A 16,985-nucleotide genomic window follows, 5' to 3' on the forward strand; every position below is an offset into this window, starting at 1 on the left:
AAACTCCATATAATTGCATATATATTTTTAATGCCGTGTTTGCCATAGATTCATGTTGGGATTGGTAAGTGCTTCTCCAGAAAGAATGGACACTGCATCATGTCTATAAATTGGCAGATTATGTGGTTACTTTCATGGGTTAATTTGGGAAATATCAAAGACTTACTAAATATGGAGCTGTCACCTTGTAACCTGAAATCCTTACCGTTGGTCTGGCCTATCAATATGTTTTTGTTGGTTTTTTGTTTGTTTGTTTGTTTTGTTTTATTTTGCTTTTTACCCTTTCCCCCATGCTCTGTCACTTTGAATGGTAATGATACAAAGTAGAATCATTGTTTCAGAAAGTCCTTATTGAAAACTATTACATGCTGTCTGGACAAAAAACTAAAATATCCAATTTAACCTGATTTTATGTTAAAATATAGACCATTAAAAAAAATATATATATATACATATATTGTATACATATACATACATATACATACCTGATTTTATGTTAAAATATAGGCCATTAATGTATATATATACACACATATATATGTGTATATATATATTAGTTATGTAAAAGAAATTCTAACTTATTTTCCTTCCCAAAGTATTACTTTGATGCCAGGATATATGGTTAATATACAAAAGTCAATTGTATTTTTATATGCTGTCAACAAATAATTAAAAACACTATTTTAAAATGATGTTTGCAATGTCATAAAAAACATAATATTATGAATAAATTCATTGAACATGTTGATATTTCTAAATTGACAACTGCAAAATATTGACAAGAGAAATGAAAGAAAATCTAAATAAATATAGAGGGGAACTGGCTGGCTCAGTCAGAAGAGCAAGTAACTCTTGAACTCAGGGTTGTAAGTTCAAGCCCCATGTAGGGCATGGAGCTTACTTAGAGAAAAAGAAAGAAAGAAAGAAAGAAAGAAAGAAAGAAAGAAAGAAAGAAAGAAAGAAAGGAGGGAGGGAAGGAAGGAAGGGAGGAAGGAAAGAAAGAAGAAAGGAAGGAATAAAGTGTATCATGTTTATGAATTGGAACAAAAGGAAGGAAGGAAAAACAAAGAACTATATTGTTGATTTAAGCCCAATCACATTGATAGTCACATAAAATGTCAGTGGCCCAAACAAGCCAATTAAAGGCAAAGATTATTTGGTTGGATAAATAATAAGACTGAGGGTCATAAATCTGAAAACAGCTTTAGTGAGAGGTTCCAGCTCATGGTCTTTTATGGGATGGCAGTCACGTGATTGTTCAGTGCCTGAAAGGCTTCATGGGGGCTGGAAGATCCATTTGTTGGCAGGACCACTCAGTTCCTCACTACGTGGATCTTTTCACAATGCTGACTGAGTGTCCTTGTGATAAAGCGACTATCTTCTCCAGAATGAGTTATTTAAAGAAGAGAACAAGGAGGAAACTGAAGTGCCTTTTAGGACCTTATTTTTGAAGTCTTATGTTACTGTGTCTGCTTTATTCAGTTTGCTAAAAGTGAATCTTTAAGTCTAACCTTCACTAAACGGGAAGAGAAAGATTCTTCAACTGTTGAAGGAAGGAATATCAAATAATCTATTGCCGTATTTTAAATCACTACATACAACTATGTGCTGTCTACAAGAAACTAAAAATAAAGCCACATATAGGTTAAAAAGAAAAAGAAAAAGAAATACCATGCTAGTGCTAATAAAAACAGCTGAAGTGGCTACATTAATGAAAAGTAAAATTTAAGTCAAGAAATATCAGAAATGAAGATAATTATTTCATAATGATAATGAAGTTAGTTTGTCAAGAGGCCATAATGATTATATTAAGAGAGCTACCATAATCCTATAAACTTAATAAGAGAACTTCAAAATATAGGAGACAAACAATAAAGAAAGCTAAAAAGAGAAATAGACAAATCCACAATTATAGTTAGAATTTTCAATACCTTCTCTCTCAAGAACTGATAGAATGATTAACAAAAAGCAACTTGAAAAAAAAAGTCTATGAAATACCCAGACATAACTGGCATTTCTAGAAAACTTCACCCAACAGTAGTTCTTTTCAAGCATACATGGAATACATACCAAGATACACATTATTCTGGGACAAAAACAAAACAGAACAAAAACCAGTATGTCTCCATAGATTTAAAAGAAATAAAATGCATCTGGATTGTAAAGAAAATGAAACTTTCTTTATTTAGAGATTATATGATCATATATATATAGAATATCCAAGGGAATCTACTCCTGCAACAACACCACCACCAACAACAACAAGCTGCAAGAACTAGTAATTGATAGCAAGGCCACAGAATACTATAAAATGTACAAAAGACATATTTTCATATATTAGCATTGAACAACCAGAAAGTAAAATAAGTGCAGTATTGCCTTCAAAATATGAAATAATTAGAGATAAATTGAATAATGGGTGTGCAAGATCTACACAGTGAAAGCTGAGAGATTGATGAACTAATTAATGGAGAGACTGTATTCACATATTCTGCAAAAACTGAAATCTGAGTAAATGTAATAAATTATGCCTCAATTAAGTTGATTTTTTATTGACATATAATTTATATTCTTTAAACATTATCCTTTTCAGGTGCAAACCAGTGGGTTTTGTTATAATAAGCAATGTTTTGAAGCCATCATGATTTTCTAATTCAAGAATATTTTCATCACCCTGAAATGAAATCACAGCCTGTTAGCAATCACCCCCATTCTTCCCTCCTTCTAAATCCTGGCAGCAAATACCCAACTTCCTGTCTCCAGAGGTTTGCCTATTCTGGACTACCATACACATGGAATCATGTGAGCTTTTGTGTCTGGGTAGTTTCACTTAGCATAATATTTTCAATATTCATCTATGTTTTAGTGTATGTTTTATTCCCTTCATAGGGGAATACTATTCTATTAAATGGATATGCCACAATTTTGTTTATCCATTCATCAGCTGATGGACATTTGAGTTGTTTCTACTCTTTATCCATTAAGAATAGCTATTATGAACATTTGGGTACAGTTTTTTTTTTTTTTTTTTTAATATTTATTTTGAGAGAGACAGAGACAGAATGAGTGGGGAGGGGCAGAGAGAGGAGAGACAGAATCCCAAGCAGGCTCCATGCCCGATGCGGGGCTTGAACTTACGAAACCGTGAATTCATGACCTGTGCTGAAACCAAGAGTTTGATGCTTGACCAACTGAGCCACCCATGTGCCCCTAAGTTTTATTGTGAACATATGTTTTCAGTTCTTGGGGGTACATACCAAATAACATAGTGAGTAGGTTTAACTTTTGAAGAACTGTCACACTGTTTCCACAATAGCTGTACCATTCTACAGTCCCACCAGCAATGTAAGAGAGTGCCATTGTCAAGGTTCTCTTCAAAACCTGCTGTGGTCTTTATTTATTACCACCGTCCTAACAAGTATGAAGTGGTATCTCATAGTTTTGCTTTGCATTTCCCTAATGATTAATGATATTGAGCATCTTTTTGTGTGCTAATTAGCCATTGGTGTATCTTCATAGAAGTGACTTCAAATTCTTTGGCCATTTTTTAACTAACTGAAGTCCAGTCCTGTACTTTTGTTTGTGAATAGAAAGTTTTTAGTTACTAACTCAATCCATTTAATTGTTACAGGTCTGTTACCAATTGGTCGATTTCATGTAAGTTATCTAATTTTTTGCCTTACAATTGTTTTTAGTATTTCCTTATAATTGATCTTAAGTCTGTAAATTCTATAGTAATGTTCCCTCTTTCATTTCTAATTTTAGTACTTTGAGTCTTGTTTTTTTGTGCTGTCAAGCTAACAGTATGTCAATTTTTGGAACTTTCAAAGAACACCTTTTAGTTTTGTTTTCTCTACTGCTTTTGGATTTTCTATCATTTATTTCTGCTCCATTGTATTTGGTTTAGTTTGCTCATCTTTTCTTGTTTCTTTAGTTGTAAAATTAGGTTATTAATTTAATCTTTTTAAAATATAGTCATTTATAGATACACATTTTCCTATAAACACAGCTATAGCTTCATCCTATAAATTTTAGTTTGTTTTATTTTTGTTTTACTTATCTCAAATTATTTTAATTTCCATTGTGATTTATTCCTTGTGTCATTGCTAAATTTATGAATTTGCTATTTAATTTTGATATATTTGTAAATTTCCCAAATTTCCTTTTGTTGTTGACTTTTAAATTTTTTTTTCAATTTAGATTTTAGTTAGTTATCATACAGTGCAATATTGGTTTTAGGAGTAGAATTCAGTGAATCGTCACTTACATACAACACCCAATGCTCTTCACAAGTGCCCTCCTTAATACCATCACCCATCTAGCCCATCTCCCACCTACCTCCCTCCATCAATCCTTAGTTTGTTCTCTTTAACAATAGCCAAAATATGGAGGGAGCCCAAATGTTATTGACTTCTGATTTAATTCCACTGTGGTCAGCTAAGTTATCTTGTATTATTTCAGTCATTTACAATTTACTGGGACATACTTTATTAATGGTCACCCTGTGGATTACAATTAATCTCTTAATTTATAACAATGTAGTTCTGATTAGTTCCAACTTAACCCCAATAATAGGCAAAATCTTTGTTCCTATAATAGCTGTTTGCTCCTTCTCCATTGTAGTATTATTGTCATACAAATTACATCTTTATACATTATGTGCCCTTTAATATAGATTTATAATTGATGCTTTAGGCAATTGTCTTCTCAATCATACAGGAGGAATGTTACAAACAAAAACGTATTTCTATCAGTGTAGTTAACCATTATCATTGACTTTTATTTCTTCATGTGGATTCAAGTTACTGTTAAATATTTTTCCATTCAACCTGAAGGACTCCATTTAAGATTTCTTATAGAGAATATGTGTTTGCAAATAATTCTTGCTGCTTTCAAGATTCGTTGTCTTGTTTTTTGACAGTTTGGTCATGGTATGTCTTGGTGTGGATCTCTTTGAGTTTATCTTACTTGAAATTTGTTGAGGTTCTCTGGTGTGTGGATCCATATATTTTGGTAAATTTGAGATAGTTTGGGACATTATTTCATCAAACATTTTTCCTTATTTTGAACACCTCAATTTCCTGGACTCTGTGTTTGATGTACTTGATTGTATACCAGAATTTCTGAGTATCTGTTCTTTTTTCTTTATTCTCCTTTCTTTCTGTCCCTTAGACGTGATATTCTCAATTAACCCTATTTTCAAATTTTCTGATTCTTTCCTCTGCCTTCTCAAGTCTGATGTAGTGGTCCTCCAGTGAATTTTTGATTGAAATTATTGTAGTTTTTAACTCCAGAATCTTACTTGGTTCTTTTATTTATTATTTTTATCTGTTTATTCTCCATTTGGTTAGACATTATACTCATACTATCCTTTAGTTTTTAAAACATGATTCCTTCTACTTATAGGAACATATTTAAACTAGCTGAGTGAAAATCTCTAGTAAATCTGACATCTGGGCTTCCTCAGGGACAGATTCTATTGTGATACCCCCCTCCCTTTTTTAATGTTTATTTATTTATTTTGAAAGAGAGAGAGCACATGCAGGCAGACGTGAGTTGGGGGAGGGTCAGAGAGAGAAAGAGGGAGAGAGAAAGAATCCTAAGTAGGCTCCGTACTCAGTACAGAGTCCCATGCTGGGTTCTATCTCACGAACTGTGAGATAATGACCTGAGCTGAAATCAAGAGTCAGACACTTAACTGACTGAGCCACGGAGGCTCCCCAGTTTTCCGCCTTTGTTTGAGCCATACTTTGTAGATTCTTTGCATGGTGTATAACTTTTTGTTGAAAACTAAACATTGTAAATAATACCATAGGCAATTCTGGATATCAGATTTTCCCACCCCTCTCCACCCTTGCTCCCAAGTAGGCTGACTGTGGATGTTTGTTGTAGTTTTGTTTTGTTTTGTTGTTTGTTTATTTAATGAGTTTTATAAACTACTTATGTATTCTGTAAAGTTTCTTTACTTTGTCATCTGTAGCTCTAGAGTCTCTGTTTAGTCAGCTTAGTAGTCAGTTAATAACTGGACAAAGACTTCCTAAAATTGTTGAAAAACACATCTCTGTATTTGCTGAGAAGTTCTTTGTTCACATTGGAGGCACACCTTTAACCTCACTTAGTCAGTTGACATCTTCAACTTAGACTTCATTTCTGTATGTGAGAGCCTCAAGAGTAGACAGAGGTAAGAGCATAGGGCCTTCTCAGGTCTTCAGGTCTTTCTTGAGCATATACATAACTCTGGGTGTGTGCACAACCGTATGCATATCTGTGGTCTTTCAGGGCCTCAGATTCATATAAGAGCTTGTCAAAGCCTTTATGGACATCTCATTCCTCAACTTTTTATTTGAAGCTTTTTAGTTAGCCTATTTTCTGCTTCACCTGTTATCTATTGTCTCAAGCAGCTGCAAATTTAAATAATTGCCTCTGTTTGCTTTCAGTAACACACCAAATGAAAATACTTTTCCCCTCACATGTCTTTCAGAACTCCTTTATTCCTCTGTAAAATATTCATGACATTCACCTATTCCTTTTATGATACTTCACTGCCCAAGAAAACTTTGGTGAAGAGAAACCCTTTAGGGATCTGATCTATCCTCCATAAAGAACAAGGCTTAGATCTGTCTCTTTTGGCAACTTCCCTCCTCTCCATATCCTGAACCTAAAACAATTAAGTCCAGAAATAACCTTGTGGCAAGAAATTATTGGTTTTCCTCATATTTTATCCCACTTCATGTCCTGCAACTCCTGTTCCATTTCTTAGCTCCAATAAAGAATGGATTTTCTCAGAAAAATTTAAAATGTAAAAAATAATGTATATGCTCTCCCTCAAGGCTATTTAGTTCTTGTGAGATTAAATTTGGAAGGAGGCAAATCAGAGTTCCAAAGAAATTCACAAAAAATGTCTATGTGTTATTGCCAAAATTGATATATATCTTCCCTGTGACAAGAAAACATTCTCAGAATCTCCAAGTTGGAGTTGTTTCTACAGTCCAGTATACTTATATTCTCTGGCTTCAGTTCTTTGCCATCATGAAATAATTTCAATAGTAGAACAACTACTCCTTTTCTGTGCAGCTGTAAAAATGGTGTGGTTTCATTTTATCTTTATCTTTGAAATAATCTTTGGAAATAAGACACATTAAACAACAAATAAAATAAACACTCCTCTTTTTAAAGCAAATATGATCCAAGCACCTAACACATATTAAGTGTCTGTCCAGGTACTAGAAATAATAGTTTTCCAGAAATAAATTTCATGGTATAGATTTTAAAATATGCACGGAGATTTCAGAAATGGGGATATCAAAAAAAGCTAGAGCAGTCTGGAAAAACAAATGAGTACATAAGAGAAGGAAATGAAGTGAGCATTAAAGAATGAGTAGGATTTAAGAAAGCAGAAGGAATTCAGAAGAGCAGTCATGCCCTAGAGTCAGATCATCAAGTCAGTCAAATAAATCCCAAACTATCAAGGCGGACAGACCCAATGTTTCTTTCTAAGGTAAATGTTGAGAATGCATAACTGCTGCTTCAGGCTGGTTAAAAGGCTGGCTTTATGGAATGGTATTCTGTCATCCCTCTAAAATGGATGGGAAATTGAGCAACATAAAAGTGTTTTCTTGATCAAAAAGGAAAAAAAATCCTTCTTCTCTCAAATTTATTCTTCCTTTCACAGCTGATGAGATGGGTTGTTCCAGGTGTTTTAGAAGTACTTACTTCATTCCTTCCCCCCGACTTCCCTCAATAATCCAGAAAATATTTCATTAACTATAGTGTTTTGGTAAAAAAAAAAAAAAAAAAAAAGAAAAGAAAGAAAAAAAGAAAAATAAGAAAGAAAGAAAGAAAGAAAGAAAGAAAGAAAGAAAGAAAAATATTGTTACCAAGTCCAAAAAGAGTTTAAAAAAAGGAAAAATCAGTGCTGCTTTGGCCCACAAGATGATAATAAATGTAACACAAGCAGAAACATGAAAAGTACGTGCAGAGGCTGTTTTTTACTTTTCCTCCTCCCTTTACCAAGAGAATCCGCCTACTGTTATCAGTTGGAAGATAAGAGATGTGAAGCTGAGCTGACTTGCCCCAATCAATCCAACTGAGACCATCTTAGATGTGCAGATAACTGTCAAGCCCCAAGTATGTGAGTCAGCCCTGTCAAGATTAGCAGAGTCAGCTGACAGACACTTTATTTTTTTAATGTTTGTTTATTTTTGACAGAGAGAAAGAGACAGAGAGACAGAGACAGAGACAGAACATGAGGGGGAGGGAAGGGAGGGGAGAGAGAGGAAGACACAGAATGTGAAGCAGGCTCCAGGCTCTGGGCTGTCAACACAGAGCCCAGTGTGGGGCTCAAACCCACGGACTGGGAAATCATGACCTGAGCCAAAGTCGGTCACCCAACCTACTGAGCCACCCAGGTGCCCCAGCAGAGACCTTAAAGAGGAAACTACTGCACAGAGGCATGAGCAGTAACAGTAAGCCATGTCTAGATCCACAAAAGCTGTAAGACATGCCAGACTTCATTGTTTATTGTTGTATGCCTCTGAGTTGTGGGTGGTATGTGAGGCAATACTACCATATCAATAGATAACCAGTCACAGATAACTGTTAACTCACCTTATGACAAAAGATATAACCTCTTTACATCCCCAAAGGTAATACTCTTTAGTAACTTCCTCAGGATAGCCTGATTAAACAAAAACAGTTTTTTCCACATTCCCAAAGCTGCTGTACACCTGAGACCTTTTTCTGTTGCCTGTCAAGTGCTTTCAGGATTCCTCCTAAAATTAGCAGGTGGCCAAGAGATACTACTAATTCCCTTGAACATAAACTAATTAATACTGGATTGCTGAGGTTTTGTTAGTTTGCTTTTATTATTTTCTGGTGTTATTTTTATTGTCTTCTTTGTCAATAGAAATGAAAGAAGGAAGTAAAATTATAGTCCCATCCCTATAAATTTGAAGAAATAATAAAGAGAAAGTAGAACTCAGCATCTTAAATTCTGAACAAAATGTGTCTTTTCTTAAGCCTGACATAACTCACTCATTCATTATAATTGCGTAGATCTTAAAGACATCTGAACTTGTTTATTATATACCTGGGAACTGTCACAGAATGCCCACAATGTGCATTTACATATGAAGTCACTTACATTTGCATAACAGGTGAAGTAGTAGGATAATTGCCTAGAGCTTTATACTTCTTAAAGTCCTGAAATCAGATGCTACATATACCTGTACAGGTACAAGTTATGCTCATTTTTACAAATTAGTATGAACTAAGCCTCTACGAAGAGGGGGAGGGTAGAGAATGGAGAGAACTTCCCACCACCATTAGGTAGAAGTATTCTAAGTGGTCTCGTCAACCTAATAAAATTCTCATTGAAGTCTTTCTGTTTTTCCTTTTCCTCTTCTTCATTCATTCTCCATCCTTCTCCATGTTTCTACAACCAGAGGCCATTCTGTCCTAACTTCATCTATATATCCAGTGCCTTTATGTGTTCAACTGATACAGTAGCCCTGGCAGGAGATCATAGCGAAGATAGTAAAATCAGAGTACTTATCTCCCTCACTCTCCCCGTAGGATTTCCTTGGTTTACCATGTTCACTTTTCTCTCAACACAGAAGACCTTATTCTTAACCTTTTTTTCTGATCCCAGGTTCCAGTAACACACCCCTTACCTGCATTCCTTAGGGCATGGGGTAAACCATGGTTACTGTACCTTCCCTTGCAAATTATTGTAGATTAAAGTCTCCTAGAATTTTTATTATTTATTTATTTATGTATTTATTTATTTGAGAGAAAGAGAGAGCATGTGAGTGGCCCTGTTTGAGGGAGGAGGGACAGGGGAAGAGGGAGAAATCTCCATGCAGGGCTCTATCTCTTAATCCTGAGATCATGACCTGAAACAAAATCAGGAGTCCTTTGCTTAACCAACTGGGCCACACAGGTGCGCAATTGATTTATAATTATCTTGTATTGAGCTTGCACTCTCTTTTCGGTGGGGACACTAGCTGGCAAACTCTCTAATCACAGTCCTCAAAATTTTCCTTTTTTGTTAAACAACAAACTTTGCAGGAGCTGTAAATGTGTGGCTGAGCTTATGGATAGATTAGAACTGCCTGGCTATTGGCAGGACCGCTTGATGGAGGAAATAGAAACTGAGTATCCACATCACCATCCTATGACCCATGGTAGAGAAAACAAACTTTGTGGCACAATATGGCATGGTATCAAGGTTATAGTGGATAAAATGGAAGGCAGAACTATCTTCAGACTGTATAATTATATTAGTAACTTGAGCCTCAATTTCCCATTTTGAAATAAGCCATTTGACTATTTGTTCTGTTCATCTTCAGCAGAATTCTTGAGAGAATCAAATGAAATTGCAGTAAAGATACATTGAAAACTATAAAATTGTAAAAACCAGTTTTTGTTAAATATTTGGGAATATTCTATTTTTATGTGATTTGGGACCCAATTAAACTAAAATGTATAAAATTTACAAACTTGTACTAGTTTTAATCCCCTTATATGTATATAGTTTTTTTTCTTTTAAAAATTAGGATGAAATTCCAGATATATTAATGTATTTCAGGTAAAGGAGAAATCCAATAAACTACAAAGTTTCTTAACTGATTTCACTAAACACATATAATTTCTGCAACATCATATTTTGCCAAATCCACGTCATTCCCATGAGTAAATATTACAGAAGTCACCTAGATACTCTTCATGGCTGCTCACTGATTGTTTCATGGTGGTAAACATCTAGAAGACATCTCTCCCTCCTCTCTCCCTCCATCCTTCCCCCTCTCCTTCCCTCCCTCCCCTCTCTGTCTCTCTCTCTACCCCTCTCTCTCTCTCTCTCTCTCTTTCAGTTATTCATGTAATCATAACACCCATCATGGAGCATTATGTGTGGTCTATTTGTTATTATCCACTGCCAATGAAACCTTAATAAGCAAGTCTCCACTACTATTCATGTGTGGTGTAGTGGTTGAGTCAGTGATTCTTATCATGTCTGAAGAAACACCACCCATCAGGGGTCACATTTACATGCTCTATTGGAAAAGAACTTTAGCTGAAAGTGTTCTCAGAGTTCAGATCCCGCTGTGAAACATATGTGAAGAGACATTAACCACCTATATGTGTTAGGAATGTAAGAAACATGGAAAAACTGTGCAGTTTTCACAAAGTGGCAAAATAATTGAAACTTAATGAGAAGGTTCTCTGGATAGAAAAATGACCCTTTGTTGCAGTGTCACTGACTTCCCACTTTCTATCAAGTAGCTGGAAAAATGAATGAATAAGTGAATAAACAGTACTTAAATCCTACTGAGCCCATTTTTTGCTCATTGTTGATTACTTTCTAGGTGTTCTGTTTGCCACTTAGGTATTCAAAACAGTTTTTTGTTTTGTTTGGGTTTTGTTTTTTTGTTTGTTTTTTTGCTTGACTGATTTAGATTTCTTTTTTTTTATATGAAATTTATTGTAAAATTGTTTTCCATACAACACCCAGCGCTCATCCCAACAGATGCCCTCCTCAATGCCCATCACCCACTTTCCCCTCCCTCCCAGACCCCATAAACCCTCAGTTTATTCTCAGTTTTTAAGAGTCTTTTATGGTTTGCCTCCCTCCCTCTCTAACTTTTGTTTTTCCTTCCCCTCCCCCAAGGTCTTCTGGTAAGTTTCTCAGGATCCACATAAGAGTGAAAACATATGGTATCTGTCTTTCTCTGTATGACTTATTTCACTTAGCATAACACTCTCCAGTTCCATCCACGTTGCTACAAAAGGATAGATTTCTTAAGTTTATAAAAAAAATAGAGACTTTCTTTTAGTGTTTTCACTCAATATTCTGGGTGTGGAATTAGTGAGCCTCCAACCAATCCTGACTTAATCTTAGTGACACAGTTGCAAGTAAACCTTAAAATTCTGAATTTGTTGAATTTGAACTGCTAGGCTCATTACTGTAACTTTCAAAAATAACCTGCCTTTTTAGAGAGTGTTTTCCTCTGCTAAGAAACCAGTGGATTTAGTTCTTTCTCTAGAGACGAAATTATCTTTAGTTCTTCGTACTCCTGTTGTCTGGTCGTCTAGGGTTTGTAAATTGTCTCCTTGGCTAGCCAAGTTCCTCTAGTCCTCAGAGCTACCCTCCAGACCTAAATTTTCCAGTAACCACTTGTTCTGTCTTCTTTTCAAAAAAGTTTTTGTAAAATATACTTAGCCAGCCTCTTCTCCCTTTTCTCATTTGGATGAAATTCCTTATTCCAGAAAAGCTCATCCTATTATTTACTGTGGTAATGCAATTACTAATGGAAGAACCTCCAGTTTATGTCCTTCCACAAGTTTGCTCTACCTTCCCCCACTTCTTTCTACTGTCATCTTTCAGATGTCACTGATCTTGTTGGATCTTGCAACCTGTGATGTTAGAAACATACTGTTTTTCTGTCTTTTAATGGGCTAACATGCTGCCTCTAACCCCAGTTTTCCAGAACTGGTAAATAGTAACTGTTGGAGAAAATAATCAAAGAAATACTTTATGTTAAATTAGCTGAAGTGTTACTGAATGTGGACGAACAAACTCTTAAGACACTGCAAATGGGAATGTAAAAAGTATGCAGCCATTTTGGACTTCAGTGTAGCTGGGGTTTTTTTGATGATATCCAATGTATATATGTTATGTAAACCAACTATTCAGCTCTTAGGAATTTACTGAGAAAAAAAGAAAACAAATGTTAATACAAAAGTGTATACACAAGTTTATAGAAGTTCTGTTTGAAATCAGCAAAACCTAGAAACATAGAAACATCAATGGTTCAGAAACAGGTAAATGGATAAACAAATCATGGTATATCCACCCAAAAGAATACTACTCAGCATTAAAAAGAATGAAATATTAATATACACAACATGAATAAATCTCAAATAATTATGCTGTGTGGGAAAAATACATATACATTTATATCTCCCATATATTTATATTTCTAGAAAATGACAACTAATATATCATGACAGAAAATAGATCATTGGTTACCTGGGGCTGGGGCTGGGTGAGGATTAGTTGAAAAAAGACATTGTAAAGGGAGTCAAGAACTCTTTTTTGCGATGATGTTCTGTTTATTATCTTGATAGTGGTGATAGTTTTGTGGTTCAACATAGAAGTTAAAGCTTAAAAATATTTATACTTTATACCTGTCCAGTTTATTAAATATGTTACACCTCAACAAATCTACTATGAAACATAGTATAGGAACAAGTGTGGCTTCATATTAGAAAATATTAAGTTGTGAAAAGATAGTATTTATTTTTATTTTTTTAATTTTTTTAAATATTTATTTTTGACAGAGAGAGAGAGGGGAGTGGTAGAGAGAGAGGGAGACACAGAATCTGAAGCAGGCTCCAGGCTCTGAGCTGTTACCACAGAGCCTGATGCAGGACTCGAACTCAGGAACTGTGAGATCACGACTTGATCCAAAGTCAGTCACTTAACCAACTGAACCACCCAGATGCCCCTAAAGTATGTATTTTTAAAGAATATGACAAGTCTTTTTTTGGAAAGGTGCTGAAAACCAGAAAAAAATGGAGGAAACAAATATTTTCAAATGGAATGTTTTAAGTAATAGTTGTAAAACTATTCAAATTCCAGGCATATCTCTATGTATTCATAATATAATATAAATCACAATGTTTGTAGGATAATAACCAATTACTGTGGTTACACACAAATAGTCATCTCCTTTATCTCTTTAGGGAGGGGCTATCCCTTTCTAAGAACTGAAATGGTTGCCTGGCTTAGGAGTTCACTCAGGTCAAGCAAAATATTGCCCATCTTTCCTGAACATTTACCTTCCTACCAACACAGCTATGGAATTAGAGAAGGGCATAGGCATATATAGACCCAACCAAGTTAATAGAAATTGAGAGAATGCAAATACCAAATTTATGCAATTAAATTAATAAATCATAACTTTCATTTATCAAAAAAATACAATTTAAAAATGTCTGTTTTACACATAGACCAGTTATGCAATAGGGACAAAGAATGAGAAAAAGAAAAAAGGAAACAGAAAGGAAAAAAATGGTTGAGACACAGCCCAGAGAGAAAGAATGGGAAGTTGAGCAAAACAAAATAATATAAAACAAACAAACAAAAAGCCAAAAACCGGAAATGGGAAGGGAACTATATAAAAAGAAGTTGAAGGAAGAAAAGAGCCTTGAAATTAAAGAGTGTTGATTCTTTTTTTCTCTTTTTTATCAATTTACAGCAAAAGATAGATGAAATGTATATGAATTTTATTTTTACTTATTTATATGCAGAAAGCACCAAAAATTTTTATCTGGTTGCACAGCATCAAAGAAAATGGAGGTAAATATTTGTAGAACATCTACTTCAGTCATATTTCTTTCATTTTTTGAATATTTAAATTGACTTGGTATTACTTTTTAAGGTCTTTTGGCAGGTTTTTTTATGAGGTTTAAAATATAAATAATTTGCAGAGGTCTTTACTTTGTACTTTTAAATATTAAATAAACAATAGAACAAAAGAAATGAACAAGAAGAAAGAAGGAAAGAAAAAAGGGGGGAAAGAAGAGAGGGGATGAAGGAAGGAAGCAAGGAAGGAAAAAAGGAAGAAAGGGGAGAAGGAAGGAAGTTTAGTGAGATTGAGGCAGGTGGGTGGGGTGACTGTGATTAAATTTTCCCATCATATCACAATCCTGCTTTCTCAGATCTCAGAAATGATATTCCTCTGAGTAAGAAAACCTCCCCTTACTAGAGTAGATGAACAGTTTGCCTGGAATTTGCAGACGCTAACCTATATGAATGGATAGTGCCTGCTGAGGTTCATAACCAATTGGTACTCAATATTTTTAACCTTTAGGCAGATGCTAGCTAGGCATTTTGTTAACATTTACTCTAATACAAATTTAAAGTGAATGTGAACACTATGATAGACTTTCTTGGTTTCTTGAAATTTCCTCTTAAATGCGATTGAAATAACGCTTTTACCCAAAGTAAACAAGCTCCCTTAATTTAGGGCTTTTGTAAAATCAACCAGCTAATCATGTATTTTGTTACACACACTTTCTCAGAGGAAATTACACACAAATGGATTCTCCAGCCAACTTCTGAGTGTCAGATAGAATGGGTATTGTTTCTTCTATATAAAACAGAATTATTCAATAAAAGATATGAGTTGTTCTTAAATTCCAAACTAAGTTACCAGCAAACCCATACCTATAATGTAGTTCTTCCTCTGTCCCACCAGGGAAGTTTCCAGTGGTGTCTTATGATAATAATATTGACTTTCACTGCAAACTAAAATGCTCAGTAGTAACTTCTAAGAAGTTACTGGCTGAAATTTAAAGGAGCTATGACAACTTAATAACACTACCATATTTATTTAGTAAATCCAGAACACAAATATGATCTAAAAATGACTATGAATTAGAGAAATAAGAGAGAAAAAGGCTTGGAATTAAAATAAGTTATCATTATATATGTATAATCTTTATAAACTTAATATAAATAGCACTTCATTTTAAAGAGACTTATTATTTGTATGCTTTTATCATTATTAATGCTAACACTGACATGGATCTTTTAGTATCATCTAATTCCAGGCATTTTGTTTCCAGAAAGTATAAAAAATAAAAACTACCAAACTACTTGAAACCTCTGAATTTTCAGAATGAAGAAAAAGGGTCCCAGTGATATGACCAGTGTCATAGGCCTATGAGAGATGTAGACTATTCTGGACTATAGGTCCTGTGGCTCCTAGATCATGCTCCTTTATAGCATATTCTGAATATTTTCTCTCAGTTGTTAGTGCATATGATCATATGGTAGTTTGTGCCTTGATCAAAAATTAAACTGAAACTTATTCTATTTCTTTAAAGGTATTCCTAAGCAATGCCTTTAACTCTTAAGCAATCTTGCTGGAAAACACAGGTTTTGGATTTGTATAAGCCTGAACTGCTGAACTTATGGTTTCTTAGTGACTTGCATGACAGTTTCATGTATTTTCTTACCTACTCAATCCCCTTACATCACCAACATAATGACCTTGATTTTTACTTTACTAAGAAAATTAAAGCAATAGAGAAGCCACCACATCTCTATTCATCCACCAGTACCCACAGCCATATACTCCTTGCCACGCTGGTGTCCAAGACTGCACTTTCAGTTATATTTTGTCCTTACCACTTTTGACAACTTGAAGCCGTGTGATATCTTTCACATGTCAGTTAGTTTTCCCACTTTACTGAGTCATTCTCATCTAGTACATCATGCATGCCATTTTTTTTCTATCTGAAAACAAAACTTTGCACTGATCCCACTTCCACTGCCAGTTACGGCCCTGTTTCTTGGCTATACTTTGCAACATACTTCTTCAAAGAGTTGTTAATGCCAATATTTCCCATTCCTTTCTTCCCATTCCCTCTAATAACATATGTATGTTTCCATTACAAAGAATCTTCTGTCCAAAACATTTATGATGTGTCAACAATACCAACTACCTGCAGATTGCCTCCCAACTAGGCCCTTACTTGGGAACCAAGACTGATGGAGCAACTGTTTGCAAAAGAGCTATTAAATGCTTGAGTCAAGAAATGACACATGCCACAGCCCACTAACTAGACCATCCATGGCCCTACCCACCCTTCTCTCAAACCAACATTCAGTCTGTCAGCAAGTCTTATTTTTCTTATCCACAAAACATACCAACATCTGGCCACTTCTCTCTATCTTCACTGCTAATATCCAAGCCAACATTATCACTTTCTTGAATTATGGTAATATATTCATAACAAACAAGTCTCCTCACTTCTTATTTGCACCTTCAACAGTTTAGACTGAGAGATTATTTAAAATGTTAAGCAACATTAGTATTCAGCTTTAAAATAAGGAAATTCTAACACATGCTACAGCACAGATAAACCTTGAAGACATGCTGAGTGAAATCAACCAGTCACAAAACACAAATATT

At 34.7% G+C, this 16,985-nt stretch overlaps 1 long non-coding RNA gene across 2 annotated transcripts in view; it reads left to right on the top strand.

Moving 5' to 3' along the window:
- Window positions 1–16,985, top strand: part of LOC132681108 (uncharacterized) — a 274,965-nt gene that overhangs the window by 104,726 nt on the left and 153,254 nt on the right. The window contains exon 3 of one of the 2 annotated variants that reach the window (XR_009610846.1): window positions 3,632–3,657. The exons of the other annotated variant lie outside the window; for it this stretch is intronic. This is a non-coding gene — a long non-coding RNA (uncharacterized LOC132681108). The remainder of the gene's footprint in view (window positions 1–3,631; window positions 3,658–16,985) is intronic. 2 annotated transcript variants of the gene reach the window in all.

The sequence above is a fragment of the Panthera onca genome, chromosome A1 (assembly GCF_046562875.1).
Source record: "Panthera onca isolate mPanOnc1 chromosome A1, mPanOnc1 haplotype 2, whole genome shotgun sequence".
In the NCBI taxonomy this organism is placed as follows: domain Eukaryota; kingdom Metazoa; phylum Chordata; class Mammalia; order Carnivora; family Felidae; genus Panthera; species Panthera onca.